Source organism: Geotrypetes seraphini, chromosome 1 (assembly GCF_902459505.1).
Source record: "Geotrypetes seraphini chromosome 1, aGeoSer1.1, whole genome shotgun sequence".
Lineage (NCBI taxonomy): Eukaryota > Metazoa > Chordata > Amphibia > Gymnophiona > Dermophiidae > Geotrypetes > Geotrypetes seraphini.
The window spans coordinates 71,118,256-71,137,505 of record NC_047084.1 but is presented as its reverse complement, the minus strand read 5'-3'; the positions used below and the strand labels follow the sequence as shown (position 1 = coordinate 71,137,505).

General features: G+C 43.1%; 1 protein-coding gene across 6 annotated transcripts in view; it reads right to left on the bottom strand.

Moving 5' to 3' along the window:
* PRLR (prolactin receptor) overlaps window positions 1-19,250 on the bottom strand; it is a 311,196-nt gene that overhangs the window by 103,692 nt on the left and 188,254 nt on the right. For 5 of the 6 annotated variants that reach the window (XM_033932893.1, XM_033932877.1, XM_033932896.1 and 2 more), the window contains one exon: window positions 7,857-7,932. The gene's annotated coding sequence lies outside the window, so the exon portion shown is untranslated. The remainder of the gene's footprint in view (window positions 1-7,856; window positions 7,933-19,250) is intronic. The other variant, XM_033932901.1, reaches the window with a different exon arrangement.

Genomic DNA, 19,250 nt, shown 5'->3' with positions numbered 1-19,250 from the left:
CCCGCCCTCATCCAGGGCGAGTTACATATTAACATACAAAATAAAAGATTTACATTTATCGTACAAAACACTTCAGAGACACACTATAACAAATTACATACTTACATATCAAGTCAAATTACATATGACATACACGTCGCATCAACGACGAATATCGTTTAAGGCCAAAACTGGTCAAACCCACACATACATCAAAATATAAAATTCCATAAGTCATACAAGATGCCTCAATAACAGACATCAATAAACCCAAATAAAACAAACCAGACCATCGAACTAGCCTCCGTGACCAGCACTCAGCACTCAACAGTCATCACTCCTTCTCCCTAAGCCAAACTCAGAATAGAAGTCCCTTCAGCGGTGTCAGGTCAAAAGCGCGCAGGGACAAAGGCGCGCCCAGACAATTGAGCACAGTGCGGAGGCGCACGCCGCTCAAAATGACTGTTTTTAGGACTCTGACAGGGGGGGCGTGAGGGGGAACCCCCCCACTTTACTTAATAGACATTGCGCCGCATTGTGGGGGGTGTGGGGGGTTGTAACCCCCCACATTTTACTGAAAACTTAACTTTTTCCCTGTTTTTAGGGAAAAAGTTAAGTTTATAGTAAAATGTGGAGGGTTACAACCCCCCAAGCCCCCCATAACGCCGGCGCGATGTCTATTAAGTAAACTGGGGGGGTTCCCCAACAAAACCCCCCCGTCGGAGCCCCTAAAAACTGTAATTTTCTTCGGCGCGCGCCTCCATCTTGCGCTCAGTTGTCGGCGCGCGCCTTTGTCTTTTGCGCCGTTGTCTATGAACCCTCTTCAGCAGTTTCCTAAAGTTCTGAACATTTTGCTGCTGGCGAATGTATCCTGGACGATTTACTGCCTGTAAATAGCCATTTGATCATGTTTTTAAATTGCTTAAGGAAAAATACTTGCAGAGACCTGTATCTACTTTCTCCAACTAAAGCCACACATGTAGCTCTTACAAAATAAATATGTAGTGTAGTACTCCCCTTGCACAAATTACCCCTCCCCAGCACTCAAGAATAAATTCATTATGGAACAATGTACATCATTTATTGCTGCTATTAACGAATGGCAGTCAATCAACTTCTATTTAACCTTAAACCTCTGACTCACACATGGTGGGCAATCTTGAAAACAGTGCTTTACCTTGACGAATAGCTATTTACATGGGTAAATGACTTGAGAATTATCTGAGGACATTTTTCAACTAGCAAAGCAGTGCAAACTGAACTGTGTCATCACTGCCCTCCACTTGGCTGAAAGTACATTCAGGCTTCCACAGTGTGTATGTTTTTAGCTCTAGAAAGTATTTAGACTTGGGGGAATAAAACAATGAAGGTAAATTCAGTATTCAAATGTGCATGTTCTGTTTTGTCTCTACTTAGCTGCTTGCACAAACACATGTATTTTTTTTGTGTCGGCTGCTTCCCTCTAAAACATGTCCACAAAGACGTCTAATAGATTAGTACGACATACGAGCAGTGAGATCAGTAGCATGGAATGTTGCTACCATATGGGTTTCTGCCAGATACTTATGACCTGGCTTGGCCACTGTTGAAACTAGGAAACTGGCCTAAATGGACCATTGATCTGACCCAGCGTGGCTGTTGGTGTCAGGTCAAAAGCGCGCTGGGAAAAAGGCGCGCTCAGACAATTGAGCGCAGCGCGGAGGTGTGCACCGCTCTAAATTACTGTTTTTAGGGCTCCGACGGGGGGGCGTGGGGGGAACCCCCCCACTTTACTTAATAGACATCGCGCCACGTTGTGGGGGAGTTGTGGAGGGTTTGGGGGGTTGTAACCCCCCACATTTTACTGAAAACTTCACTTTTTCCCTGTTTTTAGGGAAAAAGTTAAGTTTACAGTAAAATGTGGAGGGTTACAACCCCCCAAACCCCCCTAACGCCGGCGCGATGCCTATTAAGTAAAGTGGGGGGTTCCCCCCACGCCCCCCCGTCGGAGCCCTAAAAACAGTAATTTAGAGCGGCGCGCACCTCCGCGCTGCGCTCAATTGTCCGGGCGCGCCTTTGTCTTTTGCGCCGTTGTCTATGAACCGTGGCTGTTATGTAATCATGTTGACTCTATACCCACATATCAGATTTACTCATGATGCCATATTTACATCCTTTCATACCTTCCTTGCATAAACTGGAATGCTTTCATCTGCATGGTAGATTTACAAAATTCAAATAAATATTACATGATTACATATCCCCCTCCTAATTTGTGAGCCCGTGAATATGGAAAAATCATGACCTCTGTTCCAACCCCCCTACCTCCCTCCTTCTTGGCGGATCTCCCCACAACTTATCTGTTGGTCTAGCAGTGAAGCGGGGCAGGAGCAATCTTTCCTATGCTCCTGCCCCGTGTAGAGATGTGAACATACATGGCTGCCGTGAGTCTCGTGAGACCACGGGAACTCATGGCCGCCATTTTTGTTGACGGCTCTGCACGGGGCAGGAGCGTAGGAAGATCACTCCCACCCCGCTTCACTGCTAGACCACCAGGTAAGGTGTGGAGAGGTCTGGTAGGCGGGAGGAAGATAGAGGTGGTTCAGGGTTTAGAAACTTGCGGTTAAGTCACGAGTCTTAAACCCACAAACTCGGAGGAAGCAGTGTAGTTGGGAATCCTTTGTGCTTAACCAAGTTTTATTTGTAGTTGCAGAAATACAGCTATTTTGTTTGATGAAGTTTCTTTTGATTATGGTAATTGCTGGTAATATAGACTGTGGGGTTGATGCAGAATACCAAGCAGTAGAGCTGCATGCTGATAGCCGAGTACATGGTTCCTACTGGTGTGAGCAGCAAGTAGGAAATGCCACTTCCTGCTGGCAAAAAGTCAAAAAGGCGGGTGAGTGGAGAAGAGAAGAGGTGCCAGTGACCCCGCCAAGATGGTGTCCGAGGTGATCCACCTCTTCTGCACCCTCCCTTGCTGGGCCACTGAGCACCAATATTTAGCAGCGGCGCCCAGAGAGCTACCCAGTTAACTTACGACAGAAAAAAGACAGTGTAAGTTAAGGCGGTGTAAGGCGGCTGTCCGGGTGCCACTTCATATCAGTTGTAATGGATAAGTCCCAGAGGTTGTCTGGTATCTAGATATTCAGTGTCACTATCTCTGTACTGTCAGGTGTTGAATATTCAGAGAACAGAAAAACTCCTCATTGGCTAGAGCTTAAAAAATGCCAACCACCACAGGCTCAATATTATTATTTAACCAGGTTACCTTCTTTCTGGAAGCCTTCCTCTGTTATGTTTCATGTTTCACATTTATTTGACATACCACAAATCAATAGACAAATCTAAATGGTATCTTAGACTCTATAGCAAATCAATGTTTTGCTGTTAGTCAAGTGTTTCATAGATTCTTTTTTTAAAAAAAATGGTATGACTGGCATACATAAGCATAATAGAAACATACTCAAAAATGACAGATAGTTACTTAGGTACAATACGGGGGTAACACAGACTTTTCGCTATTGAACCTGCTTTAATTGGTAAAATCCAGCATTGCTGCCTTAGTCTACCACAATGCAAATTACATAACAATGAGATGCAAAATAAACAAATGCATGTAAATCACCTCACTGTCAAGCAAATTGAATAATGTTGCTTGCATTTAACGTTGCAAGCTATTCTATTCCTGCAAAGATAACGTCAGCTTTGAGATATCATAGAAACATAGAAACATGACGGCAGATAAAGGCCAAATGGCCCATCTAGTCTGCCCATCCGCAGTAACCATTATCTCTTTCTCTCTCTGAGAGATCCCACGTGCCTATCCCAGGCCCTTTTGAATTCAGACACAGTCTCTGTCCTACCACCTCTTCCGGGAGACTGTTCCATGCATCTACCACCCTTTCTGTAAAAAAGTATTTCCTTAGATTACTCTGGAGCCTATCACCTCTTAACTTCATCCTATGCCCTCTCATTGCAGAATTTCCTTTCAAATGAAAGAGACTCGACTCAGTAGGTATTTAAACGTCTCTATCATATCTCCCCTCTCCCGCCTTTCCTCCAAAGTATATGGATTGAGATCTTTTTAAAATTTTTATAAACAATATTGTTGAATGGATGTCGGGTAACATTTGCCTCTTTGCGGATGTCCCCATATGCCTTATGATGAAGACCACATACCATTTTTGTAGCCTTCCTCTGGACCGACTCATAGCACTATTTTACCTCCCTGAAAATATCAGGCTGCTAATGGGCAGTGGCGTAGTAAGGAGAGGGCAGTCCACCACGGCCACCATCTTGGTGAGGTCGAAGGCACCCGTCCTCCTCCTCCTTACCTCCCACTGCTGCATGTGCACACTGCTTCTCTTCCTCTGTACCTCTGCAACGTTTCTGAGGCGAGCATCAACCCCCCAACCTGCTGTCGCACCAGCACTGGTTCTTCCTTCGACTTGCACCTATGAAGTGAAGTCGGAGAAAGAGCTAACGCGACAGCAGCTTGGAGCCAGCTGTTCGCGTCAGGAATGTTGCAGAGGTACGGGGGAAGGGAAGCGGCGCTTATGCGGCAGGAGGAGGGCGGGGAAGGAGCATGTGAAGGTGGGGGGCAGAGAAGAGGGTGGGGGAGTGGTGCCACCACCTCGGGCACCTCTCATCCTTGCTACGCCACTGTTAATGGGGGCCTTCTTAAAGGAGCTAGCAGTCTTCCTATGATTGTGCCCCCTACAAGAAACATCCCCTCTGGTCGCTGACCCCCTCAACACTCAATATGTGGAAAACGCCGATGTTGGCAGCTGGAAATGAGCTGCTGATTTCACCAGTGTTCAGAAGCTCTGGCAGAAGAGGTTCAGTATTGTACTGATTAGATGACATTGTTTCCCTTAAATTTACAAGTTCAATGGTGAGGGGGGAGTGGGAGGGTAATTTTATTATTACATATTGATTATTTGATTATATGATATTTGATTATATGATAGGAAAGGGTGGGAAGGGTGGGTGATAAGAGCATATTATTTGTACCATTGATGATTATTAAGTGATATATTTATTGTTAATTTGTTTGGACATATTGTCACACTTATTGTAAGTCTGAAAATGAATAAAGAACTTTAAAAAAAAAGGAGAAGAGGTTCAGCGGGTAGGGCTTGGGGGTTTCCTGCTAGCTAAAGTATTGATTTTTTTCTGAGGAGGAAATGGATGGGTCAACGCAGAGCTTCACTTCTGGCTATGCTACTGGTATAACATATGATTGAGCAAATAAAACAAACCCATGTGATGCTACATACCACAAAATATACAAAAATGGCACCAGCTGGATTGTGAAATATGCATGGGGAAAATATGCTTTATTTCTTTGCACCACATTATGCAAAAATCAGTTCCTATATCTATTTCTAAAAAGAATGGAATGGCTTCCCTATTAGGAAAGGCTAAAGGGGCTAAGGCTCTTCAGCCTGGATTAGAAAAGGCTCAGGGGAGATATGATAGAGGTTTATAAAATACTGAGTGGCGTGGAAAGGGCATGTGAATCGCTTGTTCACTCTTCCCAAAAATACGAGGACTAGGGGGACATACGATGAAGCTGCTTTTAATAAATTTAAAACAAATGAGAGAAAATACTTCTTTACACAACATGTACCGTATTTTCTCGCATATAACGCGCGCGTTATACGTGGTTTTTACGTACCGCGCACACCCTTGCGCGTTATACGCGTGAGCGCGTTGTACAAAATTTTTTTTACATAGTTCCCCCCCACGTCTGATTCACACCCCCCCCACAAGACCGCTCGCACCCCCACCCCGAAGGACCGCTGGCACGCACCCGCACCCCCACCCCGAAGGGCCGCTCGCACGCACTCCCACCCGCACCCTCACCCCCACCCTGAAGGACCGCTCGCACCCCCACAGCCTCCCGACCCCCCCCCCCCATCATGTAGAAGCTCCTACCGGTGTCCTGCTGCTTCCTCTTGGCGGTCCCGACACGATCGGGGCAAGAGGGAGCTCAAGCCCTCTTGCCCCAGCCAACCGCGGCACCCCCGACACGATCGGGGCAAGAGGGAGCTCAAGCCCTCTTGCCCCCCTGACTCCCCGACACGATCGGGGCAAAAGGGAGCCCAAGCCCTCTTTCCCCGCCGACTCCCCAACTCCCCGACAATATCGGGCCAGGAGGGAGCCCAAGTCCTCCTGGCCCTGGCGACCCCCCCCCCCCCCCCCCACTAGTTGTTCGGGCCAGGAGGGAGCCCAAACCCTCCTGGCCATGGTGACCCCCCTACCCCCACCCCGCACTACATTACGGGCAGGAGGGATCCCAGGCCCTCCTGCCCTCGACGCAAACCCCCCTCCCCCCAACGACCACCCCCCCAAGAACCTCCGACCGCCCCCCCAGCCGACCCCCCTGGCCGACCCCCACGACACCCCCACCCCCCTTCCCCATACCTTTGTATAGTTGGCCGGACAGACGGGAGCCAAACCCGCCTGTCTGGCAGGCAGCCAACGACGGAATGAGGGCGGATTGGCCCATCCGTCCCAAAGCTCCGCCTACTGGTGGGGCCTAAGGCGCCTGGGCCAATCAGAATAGGCGGGTGGGAGTGCGTGCGAGCGGTCCTTCGGGGTGGGGGTGCGGGTGCGTGCGAGCGGTCCTTCGAGCGGTCCTTCGGGGTGGGGGTGCGAGCGGTCCTGGGGGGGGTGAATCGGACATCGGGGGGGGGGCATCAAGCTTTCAGGGTGGGGACAGGACTTCAAGGGGGAGAGGAGAGTCGGGCGGGCGAAAGGAGAGTCGGGGTGGCCAGAGGAGAGTCAGGGCGGGCGAAAGGAGAGTCAGGCGGCGACGGGAGAGTCGGGCAGCATGCGCGGTATACGGGTGTGCGCAGTATATAAAAATTTCTGTACATAAATTTGTGTTTTTTGCGCGCTATACCCGTGTGCGCGTTTTACACGGGTGCGCGTTATCTATGTGAAAATACGGTAATTAAACTCTGGAATTCACTGGCGGAGAATGAAGTGAAAGTGATTAGCTTAACAATGTTTAAAAAAAGGTTTGGATAATTTCCAAAAAGAGAAGCCCATAAGCCATTATTAAGATGGAATTGGGGAAATCCACTACTTATACCTAGGATAAGCAACGTCCAATCTGTTTTTCTCTTTAGGATCTTGTCAGCTATCTGTGACCTGGATTGGCTACTGTTGAAAACAGGATACTGGGCTTGATGAACCTTCAGTCTGTCCCACTATGGCCATACTTATGTTCTTTTACTGTATTAAACCATGAGTGGTCAACCACAGTCAAGTGCTACAACCCAGTCGGGTTTTTTAAGATTTCCACAATGCACAAGGCATGAGATCTATTTGCATACAATGGAAGCAGTACATGCACGTCAAGGACAAATCTGCCCCCGTCCGCGTAAGATCTATCTCCATCCACTCCCCGTGAGTTCTGACCCAGTCCCATCCCTGCAAGCTCTATCCTCATCTGCACAAGCCTTGAACACTTTAAATCATAAGTGTTCAAGGCTTGTACAGATGAGGATAGAGCTTGCAGAGATGGGGCAGGGACAGAACTCACGGGGACGGGATGGAGATAGATCCTGAGGGGGACAGAGACAAATTTGTCCCCGCATCACTCTCAGAAATGAATCTCGTGCCTATTCAATGTGAAGATCTTGAGAACCTGACAGGGTTGTGGACCTGGAGGATTGTGGTTGACCATCCCTGTATCAAACAGATGTATAGAACAATGAAAACATACATAATTTAGCCAAGATGATAAATCAATGTTGCAGCTAATACATTTTATATAGATTGTGTAAAAGTATCATAAAAGCACTGTGTTATGATCTCCTGCATTAGAGCTTGATTCATGGACCAAGGCAATTTTTAATAAATTAAAAGCTGGAGAATCCTACCTGTACTTGTAAGACACACTTACAAAGCTGGGGATTGCTTGGTTTTATTCTCCATGAACAGCCATCGGATGATTATCTATAAGAAGACAAATGAACACATTAAAAAATAAAAAACATATTCTTGCGTTTGTTTGTAAAACATTAGAATACATTTTTACATGCATAAGAGCACCCAAAATTAGGTTGTTATTGGAGATGCACTTTTTTTATTTATTTTTTTAAATATTCTTTATTTATTTTTAAACTTTCAACAAGCAAGTTATAATACAATCATATCTACTTTAATAACACTTTTTAATCATACATTTATTAAATCATAATATAATTTATCCCTCCCTCCCTCTCTCCCATATATTAGTATAGTTTCAGATAATTTGAAATTGAACCCTTCCACCCCTCCACCCTATACTTCAATTAATAAAAGGAGGAAGCTATAAATATATTAACTATAATCAATCTTTACAATAATTTGTTAATGGCTCCCAAACTTCAATAAATTTTTTATACCGTCTCTGTTGAATAGCTAATATTTTTTCCATTTTAAAAATATGGCACAATGAATTCCACCAGAAATTACAATTTAATCTATCATAATTTTTCCAGTTTTTAGTAATTTGTTGAATGGCAACTCCTGTCATGATAAGTAATGCACTTTTAGTAGTTTTCTCTCTAGACTTAAGACAAATATAGAGCTGGTCATATATTTATTTATACACTGCTTATAGCCTAAGCCGTTTATATTCAAGTACCTTACTCAAGTATTTCTCCCTATCTGTCCTGCTGGGCTCACAATCTAATGTGCCTGGGGCAATTAAGAGTTAAGTGACTTGCTCAGGGTCATAGGGAACAGCGCTGGGTTTGAACCTGCAACCACAGGGTGCTGAGGCCGCAGCCCTAACCAATAGGCTACTCCTCCACTCCTCAGAAGAAACTCATAATTACTCTTTCAATTATGAAGGGGCCAAGTAGTCTTCAAACTTGTGTATTTACATATTTCCTGTGTTCCTCTATGAGCCAATCAGATTGACCCCATCATTCATTTCTTGGCAAAGATCGCTAAGAGTACATTCCCCAATATGATCACACAAAGAAACATAAAAGAGCTCTTGCTGTATTGTTTTCTTATTGGTACAAGTGGACGAGAAACCCTTTGTAAGCACAACCCTTGTATATGTGCACAGCGCTGTTATCTTTGTTGATACATATTCCTGAAGGGTAATAACGGCAGGTTCGTGCACTGGTTAATTATTGAGAGTGTTGCAATCAGGAGAAAAAATAAATTTGAAAGTTGAATCTTGAAGATTTCAATTGAACATTTTGTAACAGTAAGCCGAAAAAAAAGGCACATATGAATTCAGAAAAGCACAAGATCTGCACTTGTATATCCCAACTTTCATACTTAACCCTGACTTCAGAGTGAAGTCGAAAATTAACATCCTAACCTCATTCAAAATATAGACCATTGGTGACTCTTCAAAAGACAATTACATCCTCTTCTAGATGGAAGTTTGAGTAAACAACTGTGCCAACTCAATGACTGTTTAGATGTAAGTAAAGACAAAGTCCCTGATTCTACAGTACTTAGCGGCGCATAACGCCTAGGTGCCTTAGTGATTCTCAATCAACCGTTAGGCACGGAACTTTAGCCAAGAGAATTTTAGAATACTGGTACAGGCCGTTTTGGCACCATATTTGGATTATTGTAATGCCTTATACTGTTCACTTCTAACCCAATTATGAGGCAAATTATAGTTTTTGCAAAATACAGAGGCATGGCTGATTTTTTTTCACTTGATAAATTTATCCCCTCTTTAACAAAGCCACAGTAGAGGTTTCTACTACAGACCAAAGCTCTAAACACTCAGACACTCATAGAATTCCTATGAGCATCGGAACATTGAGTGCTCCGAGGGGGGGGGGGGGGCAGAAACCTCTACCACAGCTTAGTAAAAGGTAGCCTTAGTGAGGCATCTCCATTGCTAAATAAATTACACTGACTTAGAATAGATTCTCAGATTAACTTTAGGATTATTTGCATGGTATATAAAAATCTGTGGGCTTCTTTTACAAAGCCATGGTAGCGGTTTCTACCATGAGCCATCGAGGTAAATGCTCCGATGCTCATAGGAACTCTACGAGCATCGGAACATTTACCTCTGGTCCGCCATAGAAACCTCTACTGCAGCTTTGTAAAAGTCAGAGTATGTGGTCTGAATCTGGAAAATGTTTCATGGTACATGTAGAGGGGCATTTTTGATAGGACATCTATCTTTTTTTTTTTAATGGCTCACCTAGACATTTTAGCCCAGCTAGAAGCTTTGTCCAGCTAAAAGTCTAATTTCTTTTTGCCATTATTGAAAAAATCCCATTCAAATTAAAAATGTCTGAAACAATCCATTTGCATGTAGGAGGGACCAGCATTTTTAATGGACTGACCACATAAACCTTCCACAGTCACCGGCATTGAATATCTGGGGCAAAAATCAGAGACTGGCAGGCTAAGGCTAACAGCCAAAGATAGACCAGTCTTTTAGGGGGGTCTACCTGGCTATGTGCCATAGCTGGCTAGCCTATGAAAATCAGTGTGAGGTGATAAGCTCTATAGAGCGAGTACAAGGCTCAGTCAAATGCTTAAGAAACACTGACCAGAAACTCCACGTTTCAAGCCACACACCATCATAGCTGTGTGCTCATACAGTAAAAGCAGTGATATACAGCGATATGCAGCAACATTTACAGCATTCTTCAGCCTTGCCGGGCTGGAGTCTTTGCGGTCCCTGACGAAGGGGCTCTGTTGCCTTGAAACCAAGCTTGGTTGGACTTACAAGAAGACCGACTTTTTCAGTTCCTGAGCAGTGGATTCATGATAGAGCTACTGGTAAGTCCAGATTTTCATTCAGCTAAGTAGCTTTTTTCAGCCGTTGAACTCTTTGAATATTTTTTTTCATTGAAAGCAATAATGTTATCACTGTGAATTAAATCATGTTGTCGCTGTGAGCCTTTCCGTTTGGCTAACAGAGTGGAGGCTGAAACTTTCTTCCTTATTGAAATGAATTTTTATTGATTATATCACTGCTTTCACTGTATGAGCCCACACAGCCGGGGTTACCTATGATGGTGTGTGGCTTGAAATGTGGAGTTTCTGGCCAATGTTTCTTAAGCATTTGAGTGAGCCTTGTACTCGCTCTGTAGAGCTTATCACCTCACACTGAGGACCCTGTTTGCACCATTAACATTTTATTAATATTGTGGTATTCAGGAACATAGACGGTTTCTTGACCCCCACCCTGTTCCTTTTTTTCCCTTAAGCATTTTTTAAATATCTTTCAAGTACCTTTGTGCTTTAATTGGGGGTATATTCATTCACACAAACAAGGGGGCATTCTGGGAGATATTTTGAGAGATTTAATGGAGGATAATTTAAAGGCAAAGTGCCCAGGCTGGCAGGACATATACATTGTAGCTGTTTTATAAAAAGGGGTTTTATCAAGGCACCATATCCCTTTCTATAGCTTAACGCCGCTGTATTTGACCACTGAATAGTTAATTCAAAATGAATTAACAATTCAATGTTTTATAAAAAGAACATAGGCCTCTGTGTGCCTTTGAAAAATTACCCTACCTTGCTGGAAACTAGGTATAGACACCTACATCTGCTCTGGAACAGGCACAAATGGTCCGCTCAAGTTTGCATAGATACATGCCCATTAAAAAAATATATTCATGCATCTTGCAAAGCCATCCCAACTTTACTCAGCCTCTGCCTGTCAGAACACCGATGATTCTTACTTGTAAAAATACATTGTCTTAACTGCAGAAAAGTGTTATAAAATTATCCCCACAGAAAACATGCCAAAATAATATGTCTTCTATGCCAATGAAAACAAAAGAATAAAATAAAAATATTTGGACCAAAAATGAAGAAATATAATACTAAAAAAGGAAGCATTCAAGAGCAGAAAGAGCTTGATGTTTTTAAGAGTTTAAATGCATTGTTAAGTATATCTGGAAAGTTGAGAAATTTGTGCCCTAAAGAACAACTGGAGGTATACAGTACATGAAGAACGCAAATTATAGGCTTAGATTAGATCAGCTTAGACTGAGGATGTGCCCAGGCCAAAGAAAAACAGATACTGGGACTGAATTATTCTCTGAAAAGGATGGATGTACAATAGAAGTGAAATGCTTTGTGGATAAACAATGATGCCTTTCACAAACACTTGGCGCAGTTGTGAATCAACTGCTAGGCGCCATTTATAGAATCCTACTTAGTGGCACCTAGGCATACTTAGGTGTCGCTAGGCATCCTAGAAGTATATTAGGGCAAGTTTTACGTGGACTAATGCGATGGGGCAGAGTCACTATCACCCCAATCACCACTGAGAGAAAGCTGTTTGGAGAAGCCCTATGCTAAAACCTGCTGGGTATAGGTTCTTCCCAGCAGGCCGAGCAAAGCAGGCTCATTTGCATGTTGAGTCAAGTTGGAACAAATTTCACTCCGAGAGTTTGTGGAGGGAGGGAGGAAGGAAGGAAAAATTATTTGTATGCAAACTCCTGACAGTGAGCGATTGAGTTGGGGCAGAGCCCTGACAGTAGTGACAAGAGAAGCAGCCTCCTGTCACTGCTGTCAGGGCTTCTGCCAGCTTTTTTGTTTTCTAATTATAGAGTAATGGTTTGTTCAACTTTTGGCGGATAAAATAAAGAATAGAAAAATTAAGTGGAACCCATGAGGAAGCTTAGCGGCTCTAAAACTCTATTACTTTCTATGCTTGTCACATAATAAAGTGCCACTTCTGATGGCTCCTGGTTACACCAATACAAGTATAACTTACTATAAGATACATTTCATTAAGTGACAGTTTTGGAAATTATAAGCTGTGAGAAATTTTGGATTGTCTTATTTTGATGTTGGGAAAGTTAAATGCTGGCAGGCATCTAGATCATACCTACCAGCGCCTAACTTAAGGGTTTTCATTGGTTTTAAGTGTCATGATAACTGATCATGTCATTAAAAACTCATTAAAAAATAGGCACTGCTAGATGCCCTCCGGGACTGGTGCCTGAATCAGTGGCACCTAGCGGGGCCTGGTGATGCCGAAGCCCAGAAGTGGGCATGTTTAGGAGTGGCACCAGACTTCGGTATCACTAGGCGCTGCTGGCTATGATTCTGCAAGGCCCCTGGCCTACATTTATGGCGCTTAGTGTCCTTGCTAGCTGCGTTTCTTTAAGCCAGGGGTAGGGAACTCCAGTCCTCGAGAGCTGTATTCCAGTCGGGTTTTCAGGATTTCCCCAATGAATATGCACTGAAAGCAGTGCATGTAAATAGATCTCATGCATATTCATTGAGGAAATCCTGAAAATCCGCCTGGAATACGGCTCTCGAGGACCGGAGTTCCCTACCCCTGCTTTAAGCGATGCCTGTCTGTTTTCTAGGTGTCTGCCGCAGCAGGCACTACTTACAGAATCAGCCCCTATATGTAGTCCCCTAATTCTACATATATGCTGCCAAAAATTGTGCCTGCAAATTTGGGTACACCCCCAGTTTAATTGCTCAATGAGCCAATTAGCACCATTAATGGGCAGTTAACAATCAATTATTGGTACTAATGGTTAATAATTGGAATTTATACATGCTTATTTAGGGCTCCTTTTACTAAGGTGCGCTAGCGTTTTTACCGTGCGCTGCACTGCCCCGCACACTAACCCTGCGCTACACGCCAAGAACTAACGCCAGCTCAATGCTGGCGTTAGCGTCTAGCGCGCACTAAAACCACCAGCGCAGCTTAGTAAAAGGAGCCCTTAGAGTCAGTATTCTATAAAAATGTACGTGCAAATCTTATTTTGATTCTGAAAGGGGACTTGGCTGTGGGAGGAGCATTGGCAGGTCAGGGGTGTTGCTAGCATTTGCAAGTAGTGTTAAAGACTAAGGCAGACCTGCACCTAACATACGTTAGGTTTCATTTGGTGTAAATCCTGATGCCTAAAACTGAGTGCAGGTCCCAGCGTTATGTGCAATTCTATAAACGTCACCTAACTTGGAACACTGTTTATAGAATAACACTCATTTTTGGGGTGCTATTTTCAGTAGAGCAACGCTTTAAAACATGAATGCTGAAAGTGCCAGCACAACTTTAAAGAGGTATCTTCTTCATTCCAGAGTGGCTGAACTTTTCTGATTTTCTGTATAATTTTTAGCTGCATCCTTGGAATGCTCCAAATACCACTTTAATTTCAAATGGATAAAGTTTGTTTTATAGCAACATATATACCTAGAAAAATAGTCATCTGTGTAAGCACCACAATTTTTTTTTTTAAATCATAGTACCAGCAGCTGCATAGCTGTTTATCAGCTTCCCAATCTGTACTGAGAACTGCCCAGTCAGCTTTTGGTCCTATCCAAAATGATTATACATAAGTTAAATTTGCATATTCCGGGTTTCTAATGTATGCAAACTTATTTCATGCATATTCATTGTGGACATCCTAAAATGTGGGGTCCCTGTAGTAGGTTTGGGTAACTCTGGCTCCCTCTTCTCATTACTGGCTGGCTGTTCTCCTATTTCTCCTTTATTTCCAGGTGATTTCTATAATACCTTGCTCTCCCTGAGCCTCCTATGCTTTGCCTGAGCACTCCCAGAACTTGTTAATCATCAAACATCTGCTTATTTTTCATTGTTTCCATCATTTCTATTTCTCTCCTTGCACTCTTTGCCTTCTTGCTCTTCTATTAAACATACTTAGCTAGAAAATTTCCTTTCAGTTTTCTCACCATAAAATCATTGGGGCGGTGGTCAATTTTTCCAAAGTGCTGTCTGACAGAGGTGACATCCTGGTTGTGCAAGTGAAATCCAATGTCCCAGGATGGAATAGAAACATTGAGGACATTGAGAAGAAAAAGACTCTGGAACATAAGGGAATGGGATGGCTATTACCACATGCTATTTCCTGATACTTTAGTGCAGGGGTAGGCAATTCCAGTCCTCGAGAGCAGGAGCCAGGTCAGGTCAGGATTTCAGGATATCCATAATAAATATGCATGAGATAGATTTGCATTTCAAGGATGCAGTGTATGCAAAAACATCTCATACATATTCATGGTGAAGATCCTGAAAACCTGACCTGACTCCGGCTCTTGAGGATTGGAATTGCCTACCCCTGCTTTAGTGGATTATACTGAAACTGGATTGGAGCATGACCTTTCTTTTACCTCTTTGGACTAGGACTTTGAGAGGTAATAGTTTGGGGACATAAATTGCTTACTTGGACATTATGAACAACAGATATCAAGCTACTAGTTTATGAACTGTGTTGAGTTTCTGTTCAGTAAAGCAAGTTGAAGTTAATCACTGAGACTGCTGCTGGCTATTTATTGTTGAAAGTAAAATAAAGTATGCCCAGGACCCTTCGACCTACCAGATTAAGTCCAGCCCTGGCCTGCACCCAGCTCTAAAAAAAGACTTTGTTTTGTAGATTCTGGTCATGGGTAGCTGACCCAAAGAGCTAGTTGGTGTGCCAAGACTGTGTGAATGAGACCAAGGTTACACATGTTTGCTACAAATGCAGTTTCTGAGAGTATGCATCAATTTATAATGTCACTTTCCCATGATGTTGAAGTGAGGATATAAATACTAATATGATTTAATCATGTGATCCAGAGCTTGCTAACTATTAATGGTTGCTTTTACCTTTGAAATGTCAGGGTTGGAGATTAATATTGCTGTCCTGTATTCATTGGCAAACACAAGACAATGAACATAAATAATCAAAGTCAAGATGTATGTAGGAATATGTATTTCTGTGCTTGTATACATGGAAGTAAAGACTGGAAGACCTAAATATGTATACCTAGAGGAAAGGAGGGATAGAGGAGATATGATACAGACATTTTAATATTTGAAAAGTTATTAATAAACAAACAGATCTTTTCCAGAGATGGGGAAACAGTAAAACAAGAGAATACGAACTGAGGCTACGGAGGGAAGGAGAAATGTCACACCCGAGGGGAAGGGGGAGAGGGCAGAGAGTGAAAAGTTGGACTCATGCAGGGAGAGAGAGAGATGTTGCTAAGGGGAGGGAAGGAGGACCAGAGGAGAAGCATGCAGGAGGAAGAGAGAAAAAAATGTTAGACTGGTGGAAAGGAGGGAGAAATGTTGGACTAGGAGAGGGGCCAGAAAGGAAGACGGGAAAGAAAAATGTTACATTGGTGTGTGTGTGTGTGTGGGGGGGGGGGGGGGGGGGGGAGAGATGACTAAAGGAAGAGAGAGATATCAGATCAGGGAATGGAAGGGAAGGAGGGGAGTCTGGTAGTGCTATAGAAATAATAATAGTAGTAGTAGTAGAGAGAGATGCCATGCCAGTTATGGGAAGGAGAGGAGAGAGATGCCAGATTGGGAAGGGAAGAAAGGAAGGAGAGAGATGTCGAAACATGAGTGTGGGGGGGGGGGAGGAGGAAAAGAGAGAAATGTTAGACCATGGAAATAGGGAGGGAAGGAGAGAGAGATAGTAAGGGAAGGGAAGACACGGAAAAGTAGATTTTGAGAAGAAAGCAGACATTGAAAAACTGAATGTTAAGTTAATGCCAAAGATGGATGCAAAGCAGAAAGTGAAGATGGAGAGAAAAACAGTCAATGGATAAGAAGGCCCTGGAAATATAGTTAAAAGCACAGAAAAATAAAAAGTCACCAGACAACAAAGGTATGAAAAATGAATGGAAAAAAAATTGCATTACAATTAGTAAAGGGGGCGGGATCTGGGGAAGAGCTTGGGAGAGTCTAGGGTGGAACTTGAGAAGTCTGTGGTTGAGGGTACTCAGTTGATATTTGTTAGACTTCCCTGCTGGCACGCCCTACTGGCATTTCAGGGCCTGTCTGGAGGGCCTCTGTGCATGTGTGGATGTCAGTATGATGATGTCACGCATGCATGTGATGTCATCACGGCGACATCCATGCACTTCGGGGTGCCTCAAGCCATGGCCACTACCTTTAGTGTGCCCTGGCTTGAGAAAGTTTGAGAAACACTGAATTGCTCCCATACAATTCACCAATCCAGATTACAGCATCCTGGTGTCTGTGAGGTTTAGAATTTCCCTTCTACAATATTTTGCCACATTTTAAGTTATCAGAGTGAATAGAAAAAACTGTGCTAGTTTAGATTGGTGAATTGTTTGGGAGCAATTCAAGGGGTTACGCCTCAGGATATATTTTTCACTACATGGCAAAAAAAATACACAGAGGAGAAGAGATACAGCTGAAACATAGAAACATGATGGCAGATAAAGGCCAAATGGCCCATCTAGTCTGCCCATTATGTCTTTCTCTCTCCGAGGACTGGGCATTTCTTCTCAGAAAAGTGTTATTTTGTTTTTGTTTTTCTTTTATTTTTTCTATATTTTTGAGAACTTTGTAGAAAATAGTATTCCTTGGGAGTGTCTAATTGTTAGATTAATTTCTGATATGATACCAGTTTGTTTGTTTTTTGTTAGTGTAACTGGAGGAGAAGTCCAAAGTCTGTTAATGAGACTGACATGAGGGAAGCCACTGCTTGCCCTGGATCGGTAGCATGGAATGTTGCTACCTTTTGGGATTTTGCCAGGTACTAGTGACCTGGATTGGCCATCATGAGGTCCAGCTACTGGGCTTGATGAACCATTGATCTGACCCAGTAAGGCTATTCTTATGGATAGTTTTATTTAAGTGCTCTTTTTTTCTGATATCGTAGGCCAATGATAGAATTCTGTGCTCCTTGATAGCATAGTGTTTATTGACAGTTGAAGCCGTCTTCTATGGTTGTTGAGCCTTTGAGACTACTTTAAATAAATTTAACATTATTACAAAAAAAACATTCCTATAATAGAAATGGATCTATGATATCCTACAGTATTTGCATACCATTTCTCTATCTAATTCGAGTAAACTTGGTGAAATGCAGTCTGCTCTACTGCCTCTCTTGGACTCTTGTTTAGTCCTTCGCCAGTTCTAAGGTGTCCAGGGAAAGGGAGGGCACTAGTGAAGAACTTTACTGTGTATTGGTGGGAGAGCGAAGGCAGAAATAATAACTTAAACTTATCACCCGGGAAAAGGAATTAGGAGTTATCGCTGATGATACGTTGAAACCATCTGCTGAGTGTGCAGCAGCAGCTAAGAAAGCAAACAGAACGTTAGGAATTACCGGTATTAAGAAAGGAATGGAAAACAAAAATTAGAATATTATAATGCCTTTGTATCACTCTATGGTGCGACTGCACCTCGAATACTGTGTCCAATTCTGGTCACCGCATCTCAAAAATATATAGTGGAATTAGAAAAGGTACAGAGAAGAGTGATGAAAATAATAAAGGTGATGAGACGACTTCCCTATGAGGAAAAGCTAAAAGGTCTTTTCAGTTTGGAGAAGAGAAGGCTCAATGAAGATATGCCAGTGAACATTTTAAGAGGTACACAGGACACGGAGGGGTGCTTCAGTGGCAGAAAGAGTGGGGGGTGCACCCAAGTGGTGGTGAAGAGTGGGGGCACAAGGTGTGACAATGCAGGGCACCACCCTTGCTACGCCACTGAAGGTGGCAAGTTTGACTACCTTTTTGGCGCTTATTCGTTATTGAAACAGGACTAGCCTGAAATATTCATGTTTTGCCCTGGATGTTTCCTACAATGTTCCATTATTGAAGAAAAGTATTCAAATCATAAATCCACCCTAATCCCGCCCAAAACCCCCCCCCCTTCGAAACTTAGACAATGGAAATTTGGATGTTTTTCTCTTTTGAAAATGAGTCCCATGGTCTGTCCAGTCTGCCGGTATCATAAATAACTACTGAGGTGTACAATCCTTCCTCTCCCTATGAGATCCTCTGTGCATGTGCCATGCTCTCTAACTCAAATGGACTAACTTCTGATATCAAAGTCCCACACTCCTTCTTCAACTCATGAGTATCTCAACATTTCAAATTATCCTTCCCATCACCTCAATAAGTTTGGCGGAAGAAGATGTTTGAAGCGACCTTTGAATACCAAGGACCTCTTATCTGAAACAAACTGCCAACATACCTAAGACAACCCACCCCTTATCTTGACTTCCAGAAAAATCTGAAGACAACCTTCTCTATCGCCAACCTTCTATCTTTCACCTCTTTCCTTTAACCACAAGATCAAACTTAAAAGTGTAACTTGAAGAACTAGATTCAATTCTTTTAAAAAAAAATCTTTATTCATTTTTAAAACTTATAATAAGTGTGACAATAGATAATAACATTAGATTCAATTCTAATCGTAAACCACATAGATTCCTCGTAGAGAATTGTGGGATATAAGACACTGTATGGAATGGCAATTCAGATATTGTTCACATTTCCAGCACCTTTGCTGGGAGGTTGTCCCATATATCAAACTATGGCAACAGTAA